Raw genomic sequence first — 14,105 nt, forward strand, 5'->3', positions numbered from 1 at the left:
CAACGTAACATGGCTAATGTAGAATATGAGATAGGGAATTCATTCCCATTTTAGTAGAAACATTGGGTTGAAGAGAATGTGGTTATACTGCTGTACATTTAGTGGAAAGCTGCTATTTGACAGGAACAATTTTCATTTGGATTTGTGCCTAATAGACAAGTGCCTGGACAGCATTACAATGATGTGATCAGTTGCTGGATTAATACAGGCAAGTATGCTGTGCCATTACAGGATACATGGCATTGCACAATACATTTTGCAGTTCATTAGATTTTGCTTTTCTCCCTGTGTTGCCAAATAAATTAAGGGGCACTGGCACTTAGGAACTCACGAAAGCTCCTTTGACAGCATCTTCCAAATCTCTGACCGCCAATTGAAGGACAAGGACAGCAGGTGCAAGGAACTCTGCTCCCTATAAATTTGTCTTCAAGCCACACACTGCTGTCTTTCATTCACTGCTGCCAGGTCAAAATTCTGGGTGACCACTTGTTCAAAAGTATGCTCATCGCCACTTATCAATAACAAAAAGAAATGGGCAATAAATGCTGGCCTCAGCAGTGATGCTCACATCCCACGAACGAACAAGTTAAACAGAAAACACTGTGCAGCATTTACAACCATATGCTCCACGACTGTACATTAACGTTGCAAAGTTGCCATCCAGCTCCCATTTTCACCTTATGTGTTTGTTGTGTGATACTTCGACAAGACCACCGAAGAGTGTAACCAAAGCATTGCCATGAGCAGCTTTGAGAAATTGCGAACAAGTCAATTTCAACATCAGTTTCTATACCATTCCCTATATTTTATCTTGGCCTTGTCAAGAGCAGGGAACCATAAGCAATGGCAAAAGAATTGATAAGATATGTGACCCTGAGCCAGTCTTGCTCATAGACTGCTTTTTTTTCTTCTAAGCAGCAATGATGGTAATGCATTCAAAAATAGTCTGTTGATTGTGAAAGAATAAAAGGAAGAAAACAAAACAGCTTTCACAACTCAGGAATTAATCAGTCTTGTGAGTCAATTAGTGCACAGCAAGGACCTGGAGCCAGCAATGTGATAATGACCTGATACTGTGTTGTTTTATTGCTGTTGACTAATAAATATGGGCAACAGGTATCATTGAGAACCCCCCTGTCCTTCTTTAGCACATAAAACCACTGTGGAACGTACTGGATGAAAAGCCAAGCTGCAACTTCTCATGGGTTGCATCATAACATTTGCTTCTCCATTTACAGACTTTTTTTTAACGTTACCTTAGAATTCAGACAGAGAATTTTCTATCGGTACAGCTTCTGGGAGCAGGCAGGTGAAGCACAGACCTATTATCAAGTGGTATACTCAATGAATCATTTTGCAGAAGGTGAAAACTGGAACTCTGTCCAATGTGAGCCCTGAAGCAGCTTTTTGAAACAAGCCTGAAAGACCTTGTCATCTGTGGTCAGTGGAACAAAGTGTGGCAAATATCCAATCATACTTTCCAAACTTATTGATACAATATGTATGAGGAATAGGATGTGAGGGCTGTGAGTGCACCACATAATGCCAGGCATTGTAATGATAAACATCTGAGCTTATCATCATTCATCATTGCCTAGTACTTGGAATTTAAACTCTGCTCAATATCAATGCAATCCTTGTGCATAATGTTTGTTGAGGAGAAAGTCTCACCCATGGGAGGTCCTTTCAACTCCTTAAAAATCAGTTCCAGAAGGTTGAAAACCATGTGAGGCTTGGAATTCAGTATCCAGAATGCAGGAACTTGGACTGAGGCAACACATAGGTGTCCAATGCTGCACCTTTTCTGTATTGTTCATAATCCAGAGGTTTCCAGTTGAAAGCACTGACTTTACATCTGTAGCAGTTGTGTGTGGCAGTTAAAGAGACTGCAAACTGTTTTAGGTCAAGCTAAGTAAAATAGAAAAAATATTGCACTGGTCGAATGTAGATCCCTCTCAGCTGACCGTGTATCTTAGTGTGCAACCATTGTAATCTGCTGAAGCACTCATCTTTAAATTATGATGTTCTAATCCTGTTTTTTGTCTTTGCTTTGAAAAGGTAATGCAAGACTTGAAACAGGAGGCTTTGGGTTAGAATGGAAAATTCAGGCTGAAATCAAGTGCTTCACAGCAATTTATGAATTGTTCTGCATTTGCTAATGTCTGACACATTAATGCTTCTATTTTCCAAAAGTTCTGATTTTTTTTGTACATCAGTTTCACTTAGCAAAGCAAATGTTAATGTGTCAAAAGAAGCTGCTTCTTCAGCTTGGATTAATGTTGTGATGTAAAACTCTGGGCACGCCAACAACTTCGGGCATGCAACAAGTAGAAACCACACTCACACCACATCCACAAACACTGGCATCTGCACCATCTTGGCACATTTGTGGTCCATTTAAGATAAAGTTCTACACTGCCATGCTGCATTTGAGAGCACACAGTTGCAACATTGCTGCAAGGTCACTCTGAGTTTGACAGGCACCCAGCTCATGGATTAGACCATCTCAGGGCTACTCACTTGCTCATTTTAGAGCTTACTCATCTGAATGGTTTGGCATCTTTGCTTTCTGTGAGAAACGAAGCTCACTCACTTCAATAATTTCAGTCCGAGACAAGATCTGAAGCAATCAGTATGTTTATTATACGCTTGCAAGCGTGGTGCCTAAAATAGACACGCAGAGTTTAGCAAGTACATATCTTATATAGGATTCATTTCTCCTTCTCTCCTCCCACTACTCTAAACCCGGTGCCCATTACTATTGTTTATCTCTTGCCTTATCCGGCTTTGTGCATAACAAAGTACAAGTTTTACTCGGCCATTTCACCACATCCTGCTGTGGTCCATTGTTAGTATATCCTCCTTCACTGCCATCTGTTTCCCTTACTTGTGACATTTCCTCCCATTCCTCAACCTTATTGAGCCTTATGACCTTTTAATTGAGGTTTGTTTTTGTTTTTGCAGAATTGGGAACCAAATGCTTATAACTACTGTTTGTACAAGCATATCTGACTTAACCTACATCCTTTATCTATTTGTCAGTAACATCTACCATTGTTTGCAGGCACATTTCATTCTTGTATGCACATTTTAGCTAATACAAAACAATTATATATTTCCTTCACATAGTTTTCATTCTTGTTGACTCAACTCTTGGTTGAAACAATTATACGCTGATGTGAGTTCATTTACCTTGCATAAGTAATTATGATTGCAGAAGTACCACTACTTTACCTATATCCCACACTTTCCAAACTCTTACTTTGCCATGCTTTGCCTTTTGGCATAAACACCAGCCCAGTACAGTTTCTTACTGTTGTCTGCATGCCACATTCTCCGTCATTGTTACAATTGCTTGATGATAGGAGAGAAAGGGTGGTGATAGAGAGTTGTTTTTCAGATTCATGTTTTTCAAGAATCCTGTGATGAGTGGTGTTCTGCAGGGATCGGTATTGGGTCCACTGTTGTTCATCATTTATATAAATGATTTGGATGAGAATATAGGAAGCATGTTTAGTAAGTTTGTGGATGATACCAAAATTGGTGGTATCATGGACAGTGAAGAAGGTTATCGAAGACGACAATGGGATCTTGATCAACTGGGGCATTGGGCTGAGAAGTAGCACTCATGGAAAAAAGTCCCATCCCTATTCTGCACATTGAAATTCATTAAGACAATTAACAGTGATTACGTGGATGCCATGGCATCGTCTCTTAACATGGATTCCCATCGCAGTTTACTAATTCGCATTTGTATGTAGCATCTCTGCCTTATAATCAAACTGCCATTTTGAAGTTATCTGTGTTTTGAAAGTACTTCATTAATTATAAATTTTTAAAATAAGATGAGTAATAGATAAGGTAGCTAGGAATTAACTTTTCACCTTGATGGAGGCATTAGTGATTGGGGGAAGAGACTTAAGTTAAGGGGCTGAAGGTTTCGAGAAGATGTGATGAAAGACTTTTCTCACCCAGAAGGTCGTGGAACTCTGGAGCTCAAGGTTCCAAGATGCCCATGAGAGTGGTTGGGGCAGAAACCCTCATTTAAGAACTATTTCTGGGAGGCATGGTGGCTCAGTGGTTAGTACTGCTGCCTCACAGCGCAGTACTAGGTCCCAGCCCAGGACCTGGGTTCGATTCCAACCTCGGGCCACTGTTCTCCCTGTGTCTGCATGGGTTTCCTCTGGGTGCTCCAGTTTCCTCCCACAATCCAAAGATGTGCAGGTTAGGTGAATTGGCTGTGCTAAATTGCCCATAATGCTCAGGGATGTGCAGTTTAGGTGCATTAGTCAGGAGTAAATGTAGAGTAATAGAGTAAGGAATGGGTCTGGGTGAGTTACTCTTTGGAGGGTCAGTGTGGACTTGTTGGGCCAAATGGCGTGTTGCCACACTGTGCATGGATTCTATTTCGATGAGCATTTGAATAGACAAGGCACTCAAGGCTATGGACCAAGTGCTAGAAAATGGGATGAGAATAGTTCGGTAGTTGTTTTTGACCAGTGAGCTGAATGACCATTTTCTGTGCTATAGATCTATGACTCTGTGACACCGATGAAGTTTGTGAAATGTGAATTCTTCCTTCACCTTTCTGCTTTTGTGTCCTCACCTTTCGCATCCAGAGCATATTGTCAAAAATGACATTGTCAAAAAAAATCACACAACACCAGATGCAAGTCCAAAGGGTTTATTTGAAAATGTGAGTTTTCGGAGCTCTGCTTCTTCAATAGCTTATGTTTTCAAATCAACCAATTGGACTATAACCTGGTATCATGTGATTGTTGATCTTGTTCAACCCAGTCCAACACCAGCACCTCCATAATATGATTGACATTGGACAATGATTTTTCCAAGAAAGCAGACCATGGCATGACATGACTCACTTTGGAAAAAATGAAATGCCTATCTTTCTAAGTTCATATTAATTCTTAGGATCATTCACAAATTTTGGCCTCCTGTTGGTCAATGGAAAATACAGGCAAATTTTCCATTTTTATTTCTCTTCAGACTTAAAGGCGACTCATCAAATTTCATTAAGCTCTTTAAAGCAACCTATCTACCATGCTAGGCAGCACACGGTATGCCAGTCTGATCTGGAAATCAAAAGGCAACGCACCGTGTCCATAAATAAGAGGAATCAATCCGAACATGATATCTGTTAAGCAGTGGGATTTATTTGTCATAGGATAAGAAGGGAGCCAATGTGTATTTTATCTGCTCAAGCAATTAAAAATTTGAAGAGAATATTCGCCTAACGTTATTAAATGGGTAATACTGTCAGTCATTATTCTAAACTAGTCACACTGGCTAATCTTTTGCAACACTGTTGTTCACTGAAACCCTGTACTGAGCAAGTTTTCCAGAGGAAAAATAAATGTGTCTTACTTTGAATTGGGAAGTTTCATTTTGCATAGCAGCACTGCCTCTACTTCCCATTTTGAAGGTTTGGGGCTGCCTCAAAATGCGTGCAGTTAAATATCACAGATGGTAGACTGTAAGCTGTCCTTTTGACAGCTGTCTGCTGAGTACTTGCAGCAGTTTTCAGCAATGGGAAATGTGAAAGAGAGCCCCTTTGTTTGGCTCCTGTCCACCCTATTTGTCCTCCTCATTGATCACACTTGGTGGAAGTGCTTGCCTGTTTTTTTGAGCAGTGACATTTAAATGTGTTGACCATGTCAGGTTTGCTGAACAGGAGCAACTTGGCTTCTTTGCCAGCACAACGTACTGTACTGAGAATTGGTTCTGTACTGAGAATTGAACACAAGACCAAGCCTGTTGGATGAGGCAGTCCAGGCTTGGAACAGTTAACATAATATGTTAACTGATGTCATAACGTAAGCTTGAGCGATCAGGACAAAGGACTGTTCCTGGACAGTGCTTACCAGTGTTGCAGCAATCTCCAGTGTGCTTCAGTGATTAATCTTTGTGCAAACAATATGCAGCTTAAGAAGGCATGCGAGTTTACCCTTCAGTTCAGGCTGATATCTCACAGAAGCAATCATGCATTTTAATGGAATAGGACTAGCTCTTATGTAACAAACCTATTTACTCTTCAAGATGATGCTGAAAATCTGCTTTAGACCTTGAGTAGGTATCTTCCTCACAGGTACCACAGACTAATACCAGTAAGAAGGATTGGTGATGCCAATTCCATTTAAAATATCACAGATGATAGTATGCGTGGATAACTGCAATTCAGAATGGCCAATTATGAGATGCTTGCAGAGGTGGGACCTGTTTCCCATTGTAAGAAAAGCTGACAGTTCAGAGTATAAACAAGCATCATTTGGATATGCAATTAAGTTTCATGTCCCTGTTTAAGCTGAAACAGGGAAAGATTCAGCACATACCTTAACATATTTAACAGCAGCACCTGCCTCTGACAAATGGGATGGTCAACGCCGCTTTGTTAAAAATGGGAGTATGAAGTTTCAAGTTGCTTCTCAATTTTTGGGCAATGGGGATGGGGGTGACTGTTAAAACTGCCCCCAATGAACCTACAGAAACCTCTACCTTCTGGCAGACTTCACAGATGTCCTTTCAAAAATGAAATGTGATCAATATTGTGCCCCTCATTAGAGCTGCCAAATCAATGTAGTTTCTCACAGCAGGAACCAAACCATATTTTTAATATTGCACTGGCTCAGGAAACTTCAGCAAGAGACTGGATCTTACTGAACTTTGAACTGTGATTTCAGCATATATTTCATTTAATTTGGCATGCTTTGGCAGCTCTCACTGTCTCCAGCCACGACTACCAGGAGCTGAATATCTTGTTCCATGATTTTATGGTCTTGCTGTTTTTCATTCAACTGGTACTTGCTGTGAATTGTTGAAGATGGCAGGGAAGGTTGAGACATTGGTCAAGGAAGCACACATGATTTTGGACTTGATTGACAAAGTGATAGAGTACGAAAGCAAGGAAGTCATGATGTTCTCACCACCAGACAATTCTTTGGCAGACAGCATTCTGAAGGGTCATTCCCTCATGAGATCCAGCTTCACTACTTTATCACCCCAAGACCACACCCCTTTCTCTGGCATCTTCCCTTGCAATTGCTGAAGGTGTCCTACCTTTAAAATAGTTGGCTGCATACCCTGTTCACATCGTGTGATCTCCTCTACACTGGGGTGACCAATTGCACACTAGGTGACCACTTTGCTCAGTCCATGAGCATGATCTCAACCTTCCAGTCACTTGCCATTTCAATACGCCAACTGCTGTGGTGTAACAGTGAAGCTGGCACAACCTGCCGATTAGGCACTTCTGTAGGTTCTCTGGACTCTCTTCAGAGCATGAATATCGTCCTCCATTTTTATTCTATTGTTGTCTATCCTCCGGTGCCAGCCTGACTCTTGTTCTCCTGTGTTTCTGACAGAGCTGACCGTTGACTCTTCAGGCAGTTCTTTGTTTGGAGACAAAGGGATTGAGAGACTTCTTGCTGGAGTTCAGAATCACTAAGGGTTAGGTCAATTAACTAGAGATGAAATCTTCCCACTGTGGATGAGTTACCACAATTTACGGTAATTGGCAAAAGAACCAAAGGTGGCATGAGGAAACATTTTTTGTGATTCAGTGAGTGGTTAGAATTTTGAAAACACTGCCTGAGAGTGTGATGGAGGCAGTTTCACTTGATAGCCTCAAAAGGGAATTAGGTAAGCTGCTGACCAGGGAACATTTATGTGGGTGGGTGGGACAAGTTGAGATGTGTTTGCAATGATATGCTGTGACCTTTTCTTGTGCTGTAACCATTCTATGATGCAATGATCGGATAAAAACTTAGATCAGCATTCCGCTTCCATTCAGTATCTTCCTTCGAATGTAGCTTGTGTGATGATGCTGTCAGTTTAATGAGGCTATTTTATCCTTGTTTTTTTTTTAAAGAGAGGTTGTAAAAGCAGAGTTGCCACAGGGTCGTGAAAGAGCCTAATTGAACAATGGCAGGGGATGGTCAGTTCTTCCATTTCAGGCTTTTTCTAGTTTGGTTTAGCCCTAGCAGTCATAAGATACTGCAGTCCAGAAAAGTTCCAAGCTTCAGCAGAAGATTCCTGACTGATTTTTTTTCTTTCTGAAATCTCTTTGGATGTTGTTCTCTCCTGCCTGTAAAAAATCTGTGTCTCAGTTTATCTTTTTGCTAAGGGTGTGTTTATGGGATGTTACTGGATTGGAACAGCTCCTTACTTAAGTTGCTGTATCTGGTTGGTTAAGTTTTCCAATAGTTCAGTTATTCTAAATTCCACTTTATGTTAATGCTTCAACTGTAGTGTTGAAATAAGTTCTGTTCTGCTTAAAGCCGAGTTGTTTTGCCATCTGCATCACACCTAGAACATCCACTTCACATCTGCCTTTAAAATAAGAAAATGTTAGGATTTAGGCTACCTCCTTAAATTGGCCTGGTCCATAACACTTGCTTGAGATCAGGAACTCAAAATATGCAAGGTTACAGTGCAAAACGGAAACCTTCCTATTGTGATATGTTAGGCACCATCAACATGCATCCCTCGACTCTAATATCGCTCTTCAAAGTTCAAACAAGAAACGACAATGTTTACGGAGACACCATTTCTGTAAATTTATGAATACAAATAAAAAGTGCTGGAGAAACTCGTTTGGTTTGACATCATCCGTGCAGAGAGAAATAGAGTGAATGTTTCAAATCCATTACAACTGTTCTTGAATCAATGACTTAGTTTTTAAGAAGAATCAATGGAAATAGAAGCGTTAACTCTATTTCTCTTACCATAGATGCTGCCACACCTGGGTTTCTCCAGAATACACTGGTTTTATTTCAGATCTCCAGTATCAACAGTGTTTTTCATTTTTATCCTAGCAATTATACGTGTTGGCTCTTTTTGACCCATCTCAACTGAGTTTCAAAAGCAATGACTACTTTTGAAATTATGTTGATGCAATTTTTACTTTGTTACTTTTGGCAGTAATTGCAGGTATAACATCCTTGAATGGGCAGTATCTTTGGAAGGGGAAAGAAAATCCCGACTTGTTCACTTGCTTACAGATGAAAAAGGATGATTGCTTGTGTCTTAGTTCATTTACCCACAGATACCCTGCAGGTCCACCATCACAATGCACTCTGTAATTGTTAGAATTTCCCTGAAGTTGTTGGTAAAATGGGGACAAATTTTGACTCTGGCATGCAGTAATCGTGATTACATGCTATTGGTGCATTAAAACAAAATACAGTTTGAGAATGTCACAAGCACAAAAACCACTGAATTCCTACCAGCTTGCAACACGGCAATAAAGAGTCTGTGATGGTATCAGCTGTGGCTCAGTTTGGAGCACGTGTACCTATTTGACTGACAAGATTGTGGGTTCGAGTGCCACTGACAGGACTTGAGAATAACGATCAAGAGTGATGGAGTATTGCACTGTTTAGGAGTGCTGTCTTTTGGATCTGGTACTACTGGTCCAAATCTTCCAGTAAAGTTCAGAAGTAGGAAAAAACAGACAAAAAACAGAAATTAACAACTTTTGAGGGATTCTGCATGAAAATTTCTGGGCCAGGAACCCCCCCAGCTGAATTAATCTCGAGCATGACGGGAAACCTCTCAGTCAGCAGTGAAGTGGATTGATGTTGAGATTTACATCCTTTTTTCACCATTCCTTTTGTGTTCCAGGATTGCCAGACCTTGACACCACTGCCACAACTGTTGTGATAAGGAATACGCGTAAACCAAGTAAGGGAGTAGAATACCAGGTGGATGGGAGTCGGGGTGGCATATGAGGGATAGATTGGGATTTCAGGGTGGATGTGGTAGTTGCGATGCCAATTGAGTGTTATAAAGGATGTCCGGTGAGTCAGTGTACCAGGTGCGTGAAGTAATGGCATGTCAGATGGTTGGGCTGGCAGCATGCCAGGTGGACCATGGCGGGGTTCTATGTAAGTGAGGTTGGGATGCCCAGAGAAATTCTCAAGGGACAATTATCAACACTTCTCTGATATGCATCAGATTTAGTGTTAGAAAAGTTTAGAATGTCATTCTTTCTTTCATCAGATCTTGCTTTTGGTGGAAATAAATATCAAAGAAATTCACAGCAGAGAGTTTGAAATGGACAGGTGTAAGCTGATAACAAGTTGGAGCTCCTTTGCATTTTGTTTCCTGCAGCTCAGTCAAAGAACCAGGTAACACGCAAATATGTTGCGTGTGCCCAAACAATGGATACAGGCTGAGTTTTGACAGTACAGTCAGTGGGGCACAAATAATTTTTTTCAAGGGTTCTTCCTCAATGATTTTTGTTTGTCTGAGTGGTTTCTGATTTCTGGTTTACATCTCTGTAACTTGTTTGTTCAATAATGCAGCCATTGCCTTTTGCATTTATGTTAACTGTGTGGAGCATTTGGATTCACACAGATGCAAAATTATAATTCATTAATCTTCTCAATGATTCCAACCCTGCATTAAATTGAAAGCTACAATGCTCAGGAAATGCATTGGTTTCTCAGATGTAACAATATTAACATTGGAATAAGACGACAGGGATAAGTTAGCAAGGAAAGATTTTATTGAAAGAATTGACGCACACTGCTCCACCCTAAAAGCCCTCACCAGAAACTTATCTCCTGGTCTGGTGAGGTTACAGCCAATGCACTTCTGTTGCATTTTTACAAAATTGGATTGTTCAATCTCAGCTGTTTTAATGATTAACTCATTGGATCACACTGCACACAAGGAGCTCATTTTGGACCATCAGACCTGCTCTGTTACTTTTGAAAGAAATACAGTTAATGCTACTCACCCAATCTATCTTCATACCTTTTCAATTCTTTTCTGTTTCACATATTTAGCCATATCCATTTTGAAGCTGATATTGAATCCATGACTCTACCCAATCAGGCAGCTCATTCCAAATCTGAAGCATGTGCTGTGCAAAAACATCTTTATTCCTATGATTTCCGGTTCATTTATGAATCACCTCAAACCTGCGCCCTTCAGCCTTTCGAAAGAGTTCCTGTTTATTTATGCTATCTGACACCTTTGTTATTTTAAATGCCTTGATCAAATCTCCTCTTTGTTACCCTGCATGAAGAGATCATGAATGGCTTCTTTAGTCTGTGTTTGTAATTGTAGTTCTTTGATCACTGGGGCCATATCCACTTCGAAGACTCATACCCCTCATAAATTATGAAGCCTTGAATTGGACCCTGTACTCTAGTTGAGGCTGAACTTATGTTTTGTATTGGGTCATATTGGTCATATTGACTAATATAATCTACGCCTCCATTTATTAAGCAGAGTATCCAATAAGTTTATGAACTGCTACATTAACATTTCATGGCATCTCCAAAGATCTGTACACATATGCATTCACCCTCTGTTGTCGTCCACCCTTACAGTTATATTGGCATGTAGGTCTTTCCGTACTCTTGCAGTGTCTCACATTTTGTTCCATTGAATGTATAATTGCTCATTCCAGTGGCCTGTTCCAATCCTCTTGAAGTTTGTTTCTGTCTTCTCTTTACATTGTTGATGCTGATGCTCAAAGATATAATGCAGTGCATTATCTGAACTCCTCAATTTATGCTTTGTACCCACAACCCTCTTCCAAAATTATTCTATATAATCTGATTCTTGGAACTGATTAAATATAATTCTGGTCAGAAAGGTTGGTCAAAATGCTACGTCATGATGATATTCTTGCACCGGTTCCATTCAGGACACAATTGGCATCAAATGGGAAAAGACCTATCCAACACAGATCAGTTGGCTGGATGGCCAGTTAGTGACAGAGTGATGCCAACACCATGGATTCAATTCTGGCTGAGGTTTGCGTGAGCTGCTAGTCTTCTCAATGTGTCCCTTCACCTGAGGCATTGTGACCCTGAGGTTAAACCACCATCAAGCATCTCTCTAATGAGAGAACAACTCTGTGGTCTGAAACGTTGACCATGACATTTTCCTTTATCGATGGAATATTTCTGTAATTGATGCACTTAGCATCAGAGCAATGAAGTACATATAACTCAAAATCCCTAAGACGGCCATATATTCACAATTTAAACTTGAACATCACTGCAAGGTAAGCTGGGATTACAATTAAAGAACTCCTTGATAATTAACTGAAGGAAATGTGACGTAACTACTCTGACTGGGAGACAAACGTGTAAGGAAGAACTACTCTGGTGCGTGACCTCAAGTTGTGGGGTTTCTTCCTTTTAAGGTTTTGAACTGACAAATTCTCACCAAGTCAGACAATTTACCATCACTCACAAAGAAGTCTAAAATTAGGCTCCACTGTCAAATTTGAATGTGCAACAGATGACCAGATGCAACCATCTTCAATAACAACGAGATGTGACCATCTTTGGTAATAATGTTGCTGCAAGCAAAATGAAGATTGTTCAATTGTAGGATATTGTAATAAGATGTTGCCATCAGTCTGTCATCATAGATATGTCAGCTGGGTGCTGATGCTGAACGTGATGGTATTGGATCTGAAGCTTGCATGCCAATCATTTAATGACCACTTTAATTTTTGGGGCTTGTAATGCAAGAACGTACATGTTGCATTTGTCATTACACAATTCTCCAATTGAATAAACTTGGCATTATTGTCCTGCATGTAGCTCCAATCATTTAATGGAATTTGAGGATTGCTTTATTGTCTTAATTTCCAAGAAGCCTATGAAGTTATTTATAATTTTATTGAAAAGTAAATTTTTCAAGTAAAGTTCTTTGCAGGTGAAAACACAGCATCTATAAAACTTATTAGTTTTCAGTTGGCACAACTTCTGCTCCCTTTGTTGTGCCATGTGATTTGATTCCAAAATAATGAGGTTTGCAATGGAAATCTATACAATTATTCTGCAGTACCATCCAGGAAGTCACCATCCAACACACACTTCATGCTGTTCTGACCAGGTGAGGAAAGATGAACCAGCTCCCCTCCTTTATGTTTAAACAGCCTTTGTTGGTTGTTGCAAATGTTTAAATGTCTGTCCTAATACAAGGCTATTTGCTTTCTCTAATGAAAATACAGTCGACATTGGGAAGCTGCATCAGTAGGGAACCAATTAGAATATTTTCTTGAGTGAAAGAGAGCAAGTTTATTCTATGTTCATCTCATGAAAAATACTAGACGTGTGATGTTAAGCATTCATGCGCATAGGTATAAACGTGAAAAGGATAGTGTCCTGTGCAAAAGGAAGATTCAAGGAATACACAATTTAAAGTCATAATGTACAAGGTTTTAACCTGTTGAATAATAACTCCAACATCCGCAGTATTTTGTGTGTGTGTGTGTGAGTGAGTGAGAGAGAGAGAGAGAGAGAGAGAGAGACACTGGAGTGCATTCTGGTCACCTGCAGTGTGACATGAACTTGAATCCCACCAGAGGATCGCTGTCCTGGGCTTGACCATGTATGCTAAAACAGTCAGGATTCATCAGCCGCACCCATAAGGTAGAGAAAACCATCACCCGATCACAACACAATGGTTTTGAGAGAATGAATGGCAATCACAACATTGTCATCAAGCCAGCAGATAAGGGAGGAGCCATTGTCATTCAGAATAGAACTGACTGTTGCAAGGAAGTGTACATACAACTGAACAACCAGGAAAATTACAGGCAACTACTGGCTGATCCAATCAAACAGCACACCCATGAACTAAATAGATTGATCAGAACTTTGGATCCAGTCCTTCAGCGTTCCCTACGTGCCCATATCCCACGTATTTCTCATGTAGGCAACTTCTGCTGCATTCCAAAGATACAAAAAGTGAATACACCAGGACATCATATCGTATCAGGCAATGTGACCCTGTGTGAGAACCTCTTTTCCTATGTTGAAGGCATCTTGAAACCCATTGTACAGGGGGCCCCCAGGTTCTAGCGCGACACTCCAGATTTCTTACAGAAACTCAGCACCCATGGACCAGTCGAACTAGGAACATTCCTCACTGCAATGGACTTTTCAGCACTCTACACCATCCCCCACAATGACGGCATGATGGCAACAGCTTCATTACTCAACACCAGCAACTGCCAATCTCTGAGCAATGTCCTACAACTCATCCGCTTTTTTCCTTGACCACAGTCTTTTCACCTTTGACAACCAGTTCTTCATCCAGATACACTGAACAGCCAT

General features: G+C 40.4%; 1 long non-coding RNA gene across 2 annotated transcripts in view; it reads left to right on the forward strand.

Moving 5' to 3' along the window:
• Positions 1-14,105, forward strand: part of LOC122543135 (uncharacterized) — a 164,961-nt gene that overhangs the window by 40,223 nt on the left and 110,633 nt on the right. The gene's annotated exons all lie outside the window — the stretch shown is intronic.

Source organism: Chiloscyllium plagiosum, unplaced genomic scaffold, assembly GCF_037043375.1.
Source record: "Chiloscyllium plagiosum isolate Xiang-an unplaced genomic scaffold, Cpla_swu_hap1 HiC_scaffold_48, whole genome shotgun sequence".
NCBI lineage: Eukaryota > Metazoa > Chordata > Chondrichthyes > Orectolobiformes > Hemiscylliidae > Chiloscyllium > Chiloscyllium plagiosum.